The sequence below is a fragment of the Argiope bruennichi genome, chromosome X1, assembly GCF_947563725.1.
Source record: "Argiope bruennichi chromosome X1, qqArgBrue1.1, whole genome shotgun sequence".
Taxonomy (NCBI): Eukaryota; Metazoa; Arthropoda; class Arachnida; order Araneae; family Araneidae; genus Argiope; species Argiope bruennichi.
The window spans coordinates 21,273,215-21,288,073 of record NC_079162.1 but is presented as its reverse complement, the minus strand read 5'-3'; the positions used below and the strand labels follow the sequence as shown (position 1 = coordinate 21,288,073).

Below are 14,859 nucleotides of genomic sequence, written 5' to 3'. Positions count from 1 at the left end.
TTGCTACAAAATTAACTTTGTTCAAGAGAGATCCGAAATAAAGTAACAGTTTTTAAAAACCAAAAATTATCCTCATCATCATGAAGCATTTTTTTAATCAAATTACGACACCATAAATTACTATGTTTTAACTATGCTTTGCACGGTTTTTATTTTGGGACCCGTCGGGCTTGTATTCTATAAGAATGTTTATTAAGAAAATAAAGTAAAAAGGTTAAAGTACTATAAACATCTAATTAAATTCTATATTATCTACTTCATTTCTAAAATGTAAAAAAAGAAATAATTTTTAATTACTTATAAAATAACTAAAAATTAATTTTTAAGCAAAAATTAATTTTAAAACGATATAGAAATATCTTCCAGCCACGAAGGGTTAAATTATTAATTATAAATTAAATTATTTGTATTGAATTATTAATTATTTAATTAATTAAAAATATAACTTTTTTCGTTTTGGGAAATAGGCGTAGAATTTTCTAATTATTCATTAGTATATCAAATTTTGATTTAACCCTTTGCACTCGGTAAAGTAATTCGATGCATATTTATTCACTTAAGACAAGGACTTGTTCATTGCTCCGAAATATATATATATATATATATATATATATATATATATATATATATATATATATATATATATATATATATATATATATATATATATATATATATATATATATATAATTGTTTTAATTTATATTCCCCGAATTATTTTTCACATCTTCTTAACATTTTGTAGGTATTTTCAACAATTAAAATTAAAAAATAAACAAATAAAACGTCATAACGATGTACAGTCTTGAGTGGTGGATGAGAGTCACTATCCGAGTGCAAAGGGTTAAAACATAAAATAAAAATGAATAAAGTTCTTATTCTCACTAATTTGAAAGTGTCAGTGACAAACAGGGTTTAAACATCAGCATCCTACTTAAAATTAGAATATCAGCGAATTTACAAAAAAACTCTTCAATCATAATCCTACTTCGTAAGATAATGATCCATCTCATTTGGACACCTGAACTTTCACTCTTCAATACAGAAAATTTCTCTGAAAATAAGCATTAACCATATCTGTCCGAAGGATCAATCATATTCTTATTTGTATTTCATTTTCTGTTTTAAAAGGATACACGGTTTTCTTATTCTCATTAATTTGTCAATGTTATTGATGAACAGGTGTTCAAACTCCGAGCACAACATTCAATATTTGAATATTCATGAATCTTCACTTGAAAGAACCTTAATCCTATCCGCACTCCTCAAAAGAAAAGACGAAATTCGATACGCCCCATCTGCACGCATGACTTTTCCCACCTGTTATACAGAGCATTTCTCTGAAAATGTGTATTAACGATAGTTGTCCAAGATATCTACCTTATTCTTATTTTCACAGAACGGTAGCAGCATTCTTCTCAGCTCTCCCTCCATATCTGAAAAGCAATATCGGCGGCAGTCGGCTCTTTTGACGCCTTTATTGGCGCATATTTTCTCTACCAATATCCATCTTTCGGCGTTTGAATGACAACCCCTAACACTCTCCCACCCTGCGTATACCATGCTCAAGGACCAAACAACATTTCGTCTTCCCTGGAATCGAGGTATGGGTCCCTGGACTCTCATATTTTTGGGAATTGAGTGTTTTGAATATCAACATGGAATCGGAGTTCTAAGTCGAGCTTCAAGTAGTTTTGCCTTTCGTGAACAACTCATTTTTAAGTTGAACAGTCGCTACATCTTCCTTTATTTGCAAAGAAGTTTCAAGAAAACTTCCTTTACTTCTATGAAACTAGTTTAAAAGTCATAGTCATAGCTTTATTTTTTTTTATAAAGAAAGTTGTAGGTACGCAGCGGGATTTAGTTAAATTGTGTCTCTCTCGAGTATCAAGAAAATGCGTTTGTTCAAAAGGCGTTGATATTTGAATTCCACTAGACTGGAATATGGAATCTTTATTTATGAGGTATCTACTGAAGTGGAAAAAGGAAATAAATCCATCTGGTAAATTTCTTTTCTGAAATATGTGTCTTTTGTTATTATTTTACCTTCGTAAATATAGATATGAATGCATTTCTTACAGGTGTAGACTGAAAAATTTCGGGTTAGTGGGATCGGGAAACCACTGCATCTTCCTTTTCTTCATTTATTCCGAATTATATTGCACAGCTGCTACAGGTTACGAAGTAACTTCAAGCACATTAATTCATTAAGCTAAATTTTATTATATCAAAATGTTAATTTAATTCTTTATACTGAAATGAAAGGTTTAACTATTTTCACGAACCAAAAGTGAGGAAAGAAAGAATAATATTTACCACAATCCAGAGTAATTCAATTACCCAATAATGTAATGCTAAGTTTTAGAGAGAGTTTAAGGATAATTTATGAGCAATTAAATTAAATGCTTTCATTTATGAATTTTATTCAGAATAATAAAATCTTTCAAATCCACTCGTATTATACAGGGTGATCAAGAAATAACAGGATGTGTTCGGAGCCCTGTAGCATGTTATGCACTGGACGAAATATAACAAAGTATATCAGACACATTATGCACCTGCAGCGCATAATGTGTGAAGAAAGAATTCATAACTGCCAATGGAAACAGTAAATAACAACACACCAAATGCCAATGAAAAACGTTTATTATAACAACTTACAAATTTGGATCAAGGTGACCACCAGCCTGATTCAATAATTGCATGCGGTACATGAGGTTTTCGACGGTGGGTCGCAGCATATCGGCATTTATTAGTCTGGCGTGTAACGATATTTGATCGTTTAAAGTAGGAATGTCAGGAACATGTCCTTGATACACAACGCATTTCATGTGAACCAGAAATTGCGAAGATTCGGATCAGTGTCATCAGTTAATGGGTGTTATCTTACACGGATAAAATTTCAGGATCTTATGCAATATTTTCTTCACCGTCGAGAACGGGATATCTGTTTGTCGGGACATTGAATGTGCACTGCTGGTACCCTGTTATTGTCTGATCCATAACGGCAGTTGCAACTTTTTCAACTTGTCCCTGCTTGCTACCTTTACGTCCTCGGCCTTGAATTCTCGCACACCAAGAATTCCTGTTGTTTCAAATTTTTCAATTATTCTTCGAAAGTTAGTTATGGTCATCGGTCCTCTACGTAACTGTTTTAACTATCGGTATTCACGAAGAGCAGCACTGGCATTTTCATCTCGCTGATAAAACAGTTTGATTAATAAGGCGCGTCCACTTAGTGACAACGCAGAATGACTTAAATTCCCACAACCCTGTCTTTTATCTTCTATGTCATGCCACACAGTACCCGTATAAGCAAATTATATAATAAAGTTTTCGATCGCAGCTCCAAAATTTCCCTTATAGGCGTGTTTTGTTTCTAATTTTTTTCTTGATAAATCGAAACCGCATAATTTAATGTGTACGGTGACCAATTTTGTTATATTTCGTACAGTACATAACACGCTACAGGGCTCCGAATACCTCCTGTTATTTCTTGATCACCCTGTATATTATCTATATTTATCATTTTCTGTAAGCATTAATTCTTTATTGAAAATCTTCCTGGTAGTTCGTTTATCTATTAGAATGTTTCATATAAGTATGTTTAAATTAGTTTTTGATACATTTTCAGCCCTTAATTGAGATCAGAAAATTGTTATTTAAATAAAAAATTAATGAAGTACTTAGAAGAAAAATTATGTATTAGAACTATTTTATAAAGTTAGTCTTTCATTATAATTTTTTTCATTTTTGTTTGATAAAGAACAATATGAGTATTTTCTGAGGAAAGACTTATTTAAGTGAAGATTCTTCTCAAAAAGAAAATTGCAGAAACGGAAAATTTATGCTTTTATCAAACATTATTTTTAAAAGGGTAAGGAAAGGACAAAAAAAGCATCAATACAGAGGTTTCAACTACTCATTTCCCTGCTAAATATAGCATTTTGATCGTCTAAGTCCAAGAAATATGTATCAAATAAAGAAATTATTTCTCACATACGACGTTTTATTTATTATTACCCCCGTTTGAAAACATTAAATTTGGCACTTAATTATTATAAAATAACTGACAAGGAGTTTGGAATAATTCCAAAAAAGGATGAGGATACCAATTAAAACTTGCGAATGAATATGACATCGTGAGACGATTCGGATTATTCCTCGAAGAAGAATAATTCAGTCAAACAGAATTGTTTAGAAAAACTTTGTTATTGATGGAATAGTTCAATTATTCTCTCAAGAGTGTCAATGGAGCAGATGTTGCCAACTGAAAAGTGATGGATTCGTTCTGTGCGGCGTCACACTTGATCGACAGGTGCCTATTCCCGATGGCTTAACTACGACGTGCTTAGAATGGAACTTCATCTTTGAGAAATAAGGTAATCCTTCTTCTTTCTCACAAACGCAGGGATTCCTGATATCGATTGATTGCTGATCTAAGTTAGGATTGGATTTGCGTCTCTAGGTAATTGATGTTTGAATTAGTTTCTGACGGTACTAAAACGATTAGAAATAAAATAGAACTTTGCAGAGTTGCAGAATTTTGTTGCGTTATGTTCTTTACATCAAGATTTCAAAAATCAGACTTAAGAAAGTCGAATTTCACTATTATTTTGCTAGTTAAATCATAGTTTCGTGCACTGCTGATAAACATTTTATTCATTCAAGCTAAGCAGTTTTAACTACATACTAATTTTATAAATGTTTATATATAAAAAGAACTTTTTTGATTGTATATACTTATCTATTCTGGAAAAGTAAAATTTCATCTAATTACATAATGAAAACCGTTTGATGCATATCCTGATAATGTTCACTATTTGTATTTCAGAACGTCTTGAAATCACAGACTGATATTATGGTATTATGTATTAAGGAAGTGTAATTTGAAATTGTGCATTCTATAAACCATTCATTCTAAACAGAGATGTCTTATTGGCTATTAAATAAATTAAAGAAGGAATAAAAAAACATTTAATTTGAAATACAGTTAAAAATAAACAAAAACATAGATTTGGATAGTTTATATATAATTCATTTCCTTTGTTTACTTTAATGGCAGTTATAGATAAAAAAACATCAAAAACTTTCAGTCATCCTTTGTTTTTTTTGTTTTTTATTAATTTTACATTAACATATTTGCTCGCATCAAAATAGTTGGACCCCATATCATTTTTATATATAGTGAGCAAAGCCAGCAATTCTTATTTTTAAGTTATAGAATCATGATATTTTGGTATAAGATTTTTGAAAATTAAAAATTTAATTATATCTAACTGATGATTAATTAAAAAGTTATAAAAAGCGATTCTATGGTGTTTACATAATTCCTTACATACAATAGAAATTATTTTGAAGTTATATTAAATGTGAATACGTATTGGCTATGTTTGGTTGTGCATTAACTTGCATCCATATGCTTCAGTTTCTTAGAAAATATAATATTTAAAAGATTTAGGAATATATCCCTTCCAAACACTAAAATATGATAGAAAATTGAATGTTTCCTTTCAAAGCATGTACCAAAGTTAGAAGATCTCATAATATCTCCATCCCTAAACTCGGAACAGAAACTATTAAAGTAATTTTATTGACGGAGATGCTGTACATAAAGTAATTTGTCAGAAATGTGTCCCAATAATTATAATACTGAATTCGGAAATATAATTATTTTTCAAACCTGATTATTTAAAAATTAAAAATCAACATTTCATCTGTCATATTTTCCCATAATAGTCAAATCAGGACGAAAGTACAAATTATTACCGAATATATCGTTTTAGAAACGTGAATACTATTCATTATTTCGTTTCATAATGATGTAAATGATGCCTAAAGATTTAAATGCTCAGTAAAATGTGTGACAGAAAAATATTGAATAAGATTTTAGAATATAAGGGAAATAGTTTTTTAAATTGAATATAAATGTGAAAATATTCAATATATATCCACGGAAATGAAACAAAAGAATTCCACAGTGCAACACAACCTTTATTTTGAATTCAAATATTTACACTTGAACATGCACAAAATTGAACGCTTTTATCTATATTTACTCTAGCCTTGTGGTATCTTTCAATACAAATAGTTAATGGATCATACCTGAATATATAATGGGTCTTTAAGCATTAGTAGCTATACTATAACAATAACTTCCAGTAAAATGAAAAGCAACTTGCGCCATCTTAATTATAATTTTCTTATTAGAAGCTATTATTGGAATTTTATTGGAATCTGAATATCTTGAATTTTCAGAAAGCATTAAAATATTAACTTCTTAAAACTTAACTCTACATATTTGTATATTATATTATATATATATACAACGCATAATAAACTGGTGTATATATAATATATCGTTTACCATGATATTAAGTTCTTGGTTATTTGAGAGATTCGCGACCTAATATTTTTTATTTAAACTGAACAGAATAAAAAAAAAATTCTCAGAAATCTGGAGGAATAAAAAGAAAAAAGAATGCACCGAGAAACAGATAATAAAAAATTAATGAATTTTTCAGAAAGATAATAGGCTTTTTTATACAGATAGTGCAAAATGAAAATTCCAAGTAAGGTTTAATTTTAAGAGTAATACTATTAAATAAGAATATAAAATTATTTAATCATGCTTTTCTATTTCTTTGACATGTCTTACAATTTCACTTCATTAAGTATTTCTATTCTTGTTTATGAAGGCGATCGACCTGGCAGCTTGAACAACAGTTCTGTGATTAACAAGTTTTTTTGAAGGGTCATGACGATTGGATGATGTATCATCAGACAAATATTTGCATTCCGCAGGGTTTTTTTTTCATTGAATTAATGCATTGAATAAATTGCATTTCTACAATAACTCTCTCCGGTTAGATTCGTAATTATCTCTTTTAAATTTAGAAATAGACATATTTCAGTAAATTTTGCTGACAAGCCAGTGAAAATTTGTGTGTTCATAGATGAGTGTAAGGTAAAAATTTTATTGATTGCCAATTTTACAATGAAAGGGTAATTTTCATTTTTTAAAAAATTTTTGATCAAAAATCGCCAAGAAAACCATCGTTTTTTACATAATTACTCATCTTAATTAATGAAACACCGTATCCAAAAGTACATTATTAAGTGGAATATTTAAGGAAATAAACGCTTGCTTCACTATTTTTGGACTCGCTCTCCAAATACTTTGAGGTATATTAAAAATAGTGTCTTATAGAAAAGCGGCAATAAATAGTTAAGGCACAGCATTCATTCATCAATCAAACTAAATTTAATTTGCATAAATTAAGACTCATTCATTCATAGCATTATATTATTGTGTAATAGTAAGGCTAATCTGTTTCTTATTATACATGTTATGATTAACTTTTTAATCGTAATACATGTATAAAAGAAGAACTGCCAAACATTGAGCAACAATAATAGTTTTAGAATTAAAAAAAATATATTTCTTTCTTGAATAAATATACTCAGTGATACCGAATTATCAGATGGATCAAAAATACATCTGCCACAGAATGAACACTTGACAAATATTTACTTGTTCAAATTCAGAACAACATTGTCTTTTTAATAAATATGTTATTGTTGCCAACGAATTTTAAAACAATGAAAATTGTTAAGTGAATGCTGGGAAAATTTTCTTGAGAATTACTGTTGAGCAATGATCGGGTGGTCATTGGTAACTCGGTGGCGGCTCTTCTCATTCTTTAAAAATTAAAAACATTTTCAGATTTATTTATATGACTCTCCTTCATCCATCATCTTTGAGTACAGCAACACCAGTACAACTGAGTTTATACTTGCAATGGCTCAGTTGAGAATAAAGTAAACTCAATATTACCGGTGGTTTTGATTTGTTGAGTGGAACTGATTATTAATGGCTAGAAACAGTGATGGATAGAACAGTGCATCAAATTTAGTTAATCTATGAATATTTTCATTTATCATAGTTAAAATATTATTAACAAGTATTGGCTAAGTAATTGCAAACAAGTAATTCTAAGTAATTTTTTAGGGAAGATATTGTTTTATTTTAAGCAAAAATAAACCTTAATGCTAACAAAACCATGTTCATTTGAAAATCAATCATTCACTACATTCTCTAAACAATCATTATGTGTTCCTGGATATCTGATATTATATAATTATAAAAGAAGTATCAAGACTAATTCAAAGATATCAGTACCACAAAAAATATTCGATTTAATTGAATCAAAATATGAATTAAAGAAAGTCTCTAAAAATGTTCACAGGAAACGGAATCGGAAATTTTCAAGTTAAAAAGTGTAGCAACGATAATTAATAATTAAACTATCTGTACTACCCTTTTAACAATTAAATCTTTTGAAAAATATTGCATTATTAAAAACAAATAGTAATTTTTAAATATATAGAAATAATGTTAACTCTTGAAAACTTCTTAAAAATTATAATTTTAATAAATAATTAAAATTACGATCTTTGAGGAAATACGTATTTAATCAATGAAAGACACTATTCACTATTTTGAAATTAAATGTTGAACTAAACAGTACAATTTATTTTTAATTGTTAAAAATATTTAAAAAGTAAGAATTTTTAATGGTATTTTTTACTGAATGCATTACACAACAGTTAAATTATAAAGTGAATTAAGTATTTAAAATTATTCATTTACAATCTTTGAGGAAATACGTATTTAATCAATAAAAAAACTCAGTGATAAAATGTTTTATTTTAATTTTTTTTTTATTTTAAACTTTGACTTAGAACGAATGAACATGAATTTGATTGACAAACAACATTATAATATTCTTATAATAAATTTAGGAGAATACAGAAAAAAAAAATCGAAATGCCGATGATTTTGATTAAAAAAACTAAAAAATCACCCAAGTACTTAATACATTTTCCGACTCTTGCTTGCAAATGCAGTTTAAAAATTCATATCTTTCGCATCACCAAGATATACCGAATTATACTTCCAAATATTCAATGACAACCAAATTTCTTTATATTATATATGTATTAATATATTGAAATTTCTTGGAGTAACTGATTAATTTCACATTTTATAAATCTAGTGAAAAGGAAGAATATTAAAATGAAATCAAAGCAAAGGTCGAAAAAAAAACACTCCTTTCGACGTTTCTTGAACATACTTTTTACTTGATCAATTGACAAGTGCAGACATTGTTCGCATTATAAATGTGTCGCCAATCAATAGCAATTTCTTCCATTTCTAGAGACAGACTACGTAAATATTTAACTATAGGATTACTTAACTACTTTGACTAGAAATCAATTAAAATTTCATAAAAGTGAATGTCTGACTTTAATCAAATTTACTAGAACTGAATAGAATGTATCTTGAATAGTTATATTTAAAACGATTGAAGCATTTTGGCAATGATACAATATTAATTTCCTTAATCTTTAATGAAAAAATATTCTATGTACATTTTTGATTCCAAAACTGTTAAATTTATCACTTTGAGGACAATGTATAAGTGACTTACTCAACTACGAAGGAATAATAATAAAATGTCTATTTAAAGTTTAAAAAAAATTACATTGATTGAAATAATGAGTTTTTATTTTATTCGTGAAAAGCTGATATAATAACCCTAAATATTCCTTCCATGAAGTTTTATTGAAAATTGAAAAGAAAATTATTCTTAGAGTCGCTCACAATTTATTAAAACAAAAGCATCACAAAGTTTCTAGCTTATATATAGAATTTTTGCTAGAATAGGAACGAGTTGACTGCTTATAAAATGATCAAATAACTTAAGTTTTACTCGAATCAATTATTGTATCGAAGCAGAGGGAAAAAAATATCCAGTCTCTGCCATTTCCTTGCACTGAACTTCCGCCTATTAACTAACTGTACAAATTAAGCTAATGGAAATAATTTCCGCTCACTTTTACTTTTTTTTTATTTCCTTTTTCTGCATGATTAAAACGAGTTTTTAACGCATTTTTTGGACGAATCTATATTAATAAGGTGTCTAAATTCTGGCATGAAATTAGCTTTATGTTATACATTTTCATCGTTTCAAACATTTTTTTTTGTCTATTTTTCTCCATCAGTATTTTGGATATTCATTAGTTAACAAATGTAAGTAGGTTATAACAGCCTTGGCTTCGGAAAAAAACTAAAAATTACTAATACCCTATGAATGGCCTTCCAATAAGTGGTAATCATCTCCAATATTGTAATTAACCCGGATAAGAAAAATAAAATTTTTGGAATTTCTTAAGCATTTTATGAAAATATCACGAACCCCCCCCCCCCCCTTGATTACTAGAGTTCAGATGAATTTTTTGTATTACATTCGATTTTTATGATTAGTAATAAGGCTGAGAAAGCATTAGGCGGATACTAGTTATGCTCTCTAAACTAGCTCGAGTCTAGTGTCCACTTCTAATCTAGTATTTGTCAGATCGGCATTAACCATCATCACAACAAATGTTACTGTTCGCAAAATACTATACTTCAAAGAGAATAATGATTCCTTAATACGAATCGATGATCTACCTAGCTTCGAATATTATGATGACTACACGAATTTATTATTTATATTTTTTAGTAGAAATATTTCCAATATAGTTGTATCTATATTTTCTATTAAATGTTAGTCAAATCAATCCGAGTTAGGAAACATGGAAGAATGTAAGGAGGAGGAAGAAGCTAAAAAGTGATTATCAAATGATCCATTCTGTTATTTAAAGTGAAATTCTAATTATTGACATTTACGAAAAAATATATCTATAGTTGAATTCAAATAGATGGATTCCAAATGTACGAGTATATCGAAAACATAGCTTTCCGCACTTTTTGGTAATACCTTAGAAATCGTTGAAAAGGGATATTTCAAATATGTAATTTATGAATTCGTTCAATATATATTTTACATTACTAGAATCAAATAAAAATATATTTATTTAATCAATTTTATGTGGTATAACAATGGCAAAATTCAAAAATTGGATTCGTTTAGTTACATTTAAATCCGGTTTTGAAGCCTCACGAAGGTCATTTTGGGACAGACCTATTAAATCTAAAATGAAGGCAGTGGAAGACGATTCAGATATTTATCTAAATAAATGAAAATCAACGTCGATTTAATGCGTCAGATATATATTATTAAACAGAAACATTATAATAATCAAATTAGCAGCTTTTAAAAACTTTCTATTTATTTAAATTCTAAGTAATTAGTAAAAGGAGAAGAAAATTTCTATTGTTTTCTTTCATCTATCACTTGTATTAATTTCATTATCAATTTCTACAAACAATTATATTGCCGAAACATTAGATTTTTCAGCTTTTGGGATTTTCTATCAATTAGAATAGAAACTATTCTTTTGTATTACAAAAAAAATCATGAAGAAATAAAATAAGAAACTATATTTACTCGTAAATAATCTATTTTTAATGATATGCTTATCAGCCTCCGATTCGTATGTCATTTGAAATGAGCTTAGTTTCAAATAATTTTGTTGCACAAAGCATCAGTCCTTTGTGATGCATATAATCGAATAACATAAAAAAAGTGAATCATATCTGTTACTTTTTATTTCTTCTCATTATATGTAGTATTAAGTATGCAAGAATGCGAAAGAACTTGAAGAAACGCATAAATGTAAATTTTTCGATCCCTTCTGATTCCCCAGATAGGCATTTTTATGATTTGAAATCTTGTTTTTATTTCTGACGAAGCATTTACGAAACAAGTAATGCACTGATAAAGAACACTTGGGAACATAACACTTTTCTTAATGTGAAAGTCCGATGATTTTCAAAAGAATTGATTGAAGATCAGAAAACCCACTCGAACTTTCAACGCAATGAAAGCCGGCAGCTGCAGAAGCCTTGCTGTTCTTTATTTTATCACTGCGGGTTAATAGAGACTGTTAGAAATGCAACTGCTTTGCTTTTTTTCATTTAATGGATATGATCTAGGAACTTTTATTAAATGTAACTATATTCAAATTGTCAACTACATCCTAGTTTAAACGATTAATAGCAAATCATTTAATTTAATGTATTCTTTGTTTAGGGTAACAATTTGGTGTAGAATATTTTTGAGCATGCTTACGGATTGGATTAAATGTTGATAAGCAAAAAACAGCGAGTTGACGTCAGTCAATTTGAGTAAGTCATTAGTATCTTTGATTTATAATTTATCAATATATCATTACTATTTATAACAGTACTATAATCAGTATTTATCGTACTGTAGAATTAATAAATAAATATTTCTCAAATTAACTAAACTACCAGGTGATGCTTCTTTTACACAAGCAAAAATGAATTAATTCATTCGTTTATCTGACGAAAATGTCTCGAAAATAATTAAATAATGTCTTTAACCGAAAGAACAGAACAAAATTTCAAAAATCCAGCTTATTAAAAATGGAATAAAAAATCTATACCAAAAACCAACTTTACAAACATAAAACAAGGCAAATTAAATAAAAGCGCGTAATTAAATGTTTCGAGAGAAAGTTAAGAATATTTATTAAAAAACTGAAAAAAAAGATAATTACATGTTTTTTATAAAAATTAATTTGCGAGTTACGGTAGATTTCTTAATGATCATGATTAGATACTTGTGGTTCCGTCTATCAGATTAAAAGTTTTAAAATAAATTCTTCAGTGAATTTCGTTATACTTATTTGAGTCGGATTATGTGGATTGGTCATACTCAAATATGATTTAATGACAAGAATAATACTTAATGCGGAACTTTCATGCTACACAACAGTTAGAAAATTTGGACTATGGTGCTAAATACAGTCAGATCTACAAACGCGATGCTATACTACATATGCTATACACGATAGACGGTCGTTTGAAATGCTGACCAAGTAGATTTAGCCAAGTTTTAAGATAGGAGTATCGTATCGAATTCGGAACTCCCAAGCTATACCACCGTTGGAAAGATTGGCTCACGGCAGAACAAATTTAGACTTATCCACATAATGGATGCTCAGTGAAATCGTATTTCGAACCCGAAATTTTTTAAGGTATGTGAATACGTTTGAATGTCAATTTTGACCCAAAAATTTGATTCCTTATTTTTCTACATTTGAATTGCCGGTTTATATTCATATATCACTTTATAAAACCTTTCCCCCTATGTGAATTAGAAAGATACATTCAATGTTTTATTAGACTGGAAATTGACATTTAGATGACCAAAAATTATCCTTTAAATAGACAAAACTCTCAATTCTTTAAACCGCATTTTTCATGAAAATACGTTTTTAGTTACTTGAAAATTAATTACCTGAAATAGTCTGGTAATGCTATTCTGTTCTTAGATTTGCAATTTGATTTATGAGAACTATAATTTAACTGAGTGTTCAATATCTATTTATTTTTGAATTCATAGTAAAAAATAATAAATAAATGTTTCATCGTATACTTCAGTTCAAGAGAAATTCACAATCGAATCGTTTTCAATTCATTGCAAATTAATTAATGTTGGGAGAGTTAATGAATTTAATTAAAGTGAAAGTTATTTTCAAATCAACAGATAATGAACAGATATATGCAATCTTATGACTTAAAACGAGCAATTCTTGTATATAGGTATACATTTATTTCGTATATCTACGAAACGGTTTAGCAATTTGGATCAAATTTTATATTTAGATAAGGTTTTGCTTTTTAAGTTTATCTATTTAGGTGTCTTTCCTGAAAAAAAAAGCGCGATTTTACACTAAAAAATATTTTTTATAACGAAATATTGACATGAGATTATACATGACTTGCATGAGCGTATCAGAGATGGAGTAGTGGTTAGGACTTCGGACTCCCTTGCATTTTTCTCATGCGTGATTCCGCGTATGCAATTCAATTAGATTTCGCTTATAACTTTAAACGAGCCATGTGACAGGATTTTATTTACTATTTTACAAAACTACCGAGCGAAGCTTAGTCTCCAGGTATTGCTAAAGCTGAGAATAATAGCGAAGCCTTTAATTGCCTTCTGGGGAAATACTTAACAAATTTGGGAGTTTAACATGTTATTTTTTTTAAGTTATCTGGAGCATTCATGTCTTCAATACAAATTAATAAATGCTTCGAGTTATTCGAAATTTTAATTATCACTAGCAAACGTTCGAGTCCTTACATATTGAAAATGTTTGCCAATCTTGACATTAAATGACATTGACCACCTTTTGTCAAACAGGAACACCAACCCGACCGCGATTAAGCAATTCGTTGCGTATAAATGTTGCACTTCGAACGCCAAGGTATTTATTCCTTTCCCCTATAGACAATTTCTCCCCTTTGCCCTTTTATATTATAACGCGGAAAAAGATTATCCTAATTGTTGACCGCGGAATATGAGAATGTACCTTAAAAGCTGGCGAAAGGGGCAACATGTGTTATTTTCCAATTACTATAAAAGCCAAAAAACTAAGTTCTAGTTTAAAATCTCTGTCTGAGAAGGATATTTTAGATTTCGTCTAGCCATAATATGTAATTTAAATAAAATTAACTCTGACTGGAGTCAGAAAACTATGAAATTAATAAACAACGTAAATTTTATTAGTTAAACACCAAAATTGATTTATTAACTTATGAACATAATACAGCGCATTTGGGAGGAAAAGAGGAATGAGGAGAGAAAGATTAAATTCACCGAAACAAACAAAAATGGTAGAAACAAAAGTGGACAAAACTTTCCGATTTCTTTTTAAAAATATGTATAATAATATTATTTACTTAAACTAGAGGCTATGATAAACAGAAAATAAGATATCTTCCGAGACTTCTCCTTATAAAAAAATGCTCAATTATTGAATTTAAGCATTTCCTTGGGGATCCTTCCTTCTTATCATGAATATATTGAAATCCCCCGC

The 14,859-nt window shown here is 28.7% G+C and overlaps 1 long non-coding RNA gene across 1 annotated transcript in view; it reads left to right on the top strand.

The window, feature by feature from the left end:
• Positions 1–4,382: 4,382 nt before the first annotated feature.
• The window catches only part of LOC129959447 (uncharacterized), a 35,319-nt gene continuing 24,842 nt past the window's right edge, over positions 4,383–14,859 (top strand). Inside the window, exons 1-2 of the long non-coding RNA XR_008783431.1 lie at positions 4,383–4,468; positions 12,042–12,136. This is a non-coding gene — a long non-coding RNA (uncharacterized LOC129959447). The remainder of the gene's footprint in view (positions 4,469–12,041; positions 12,137–14,859) is intronic.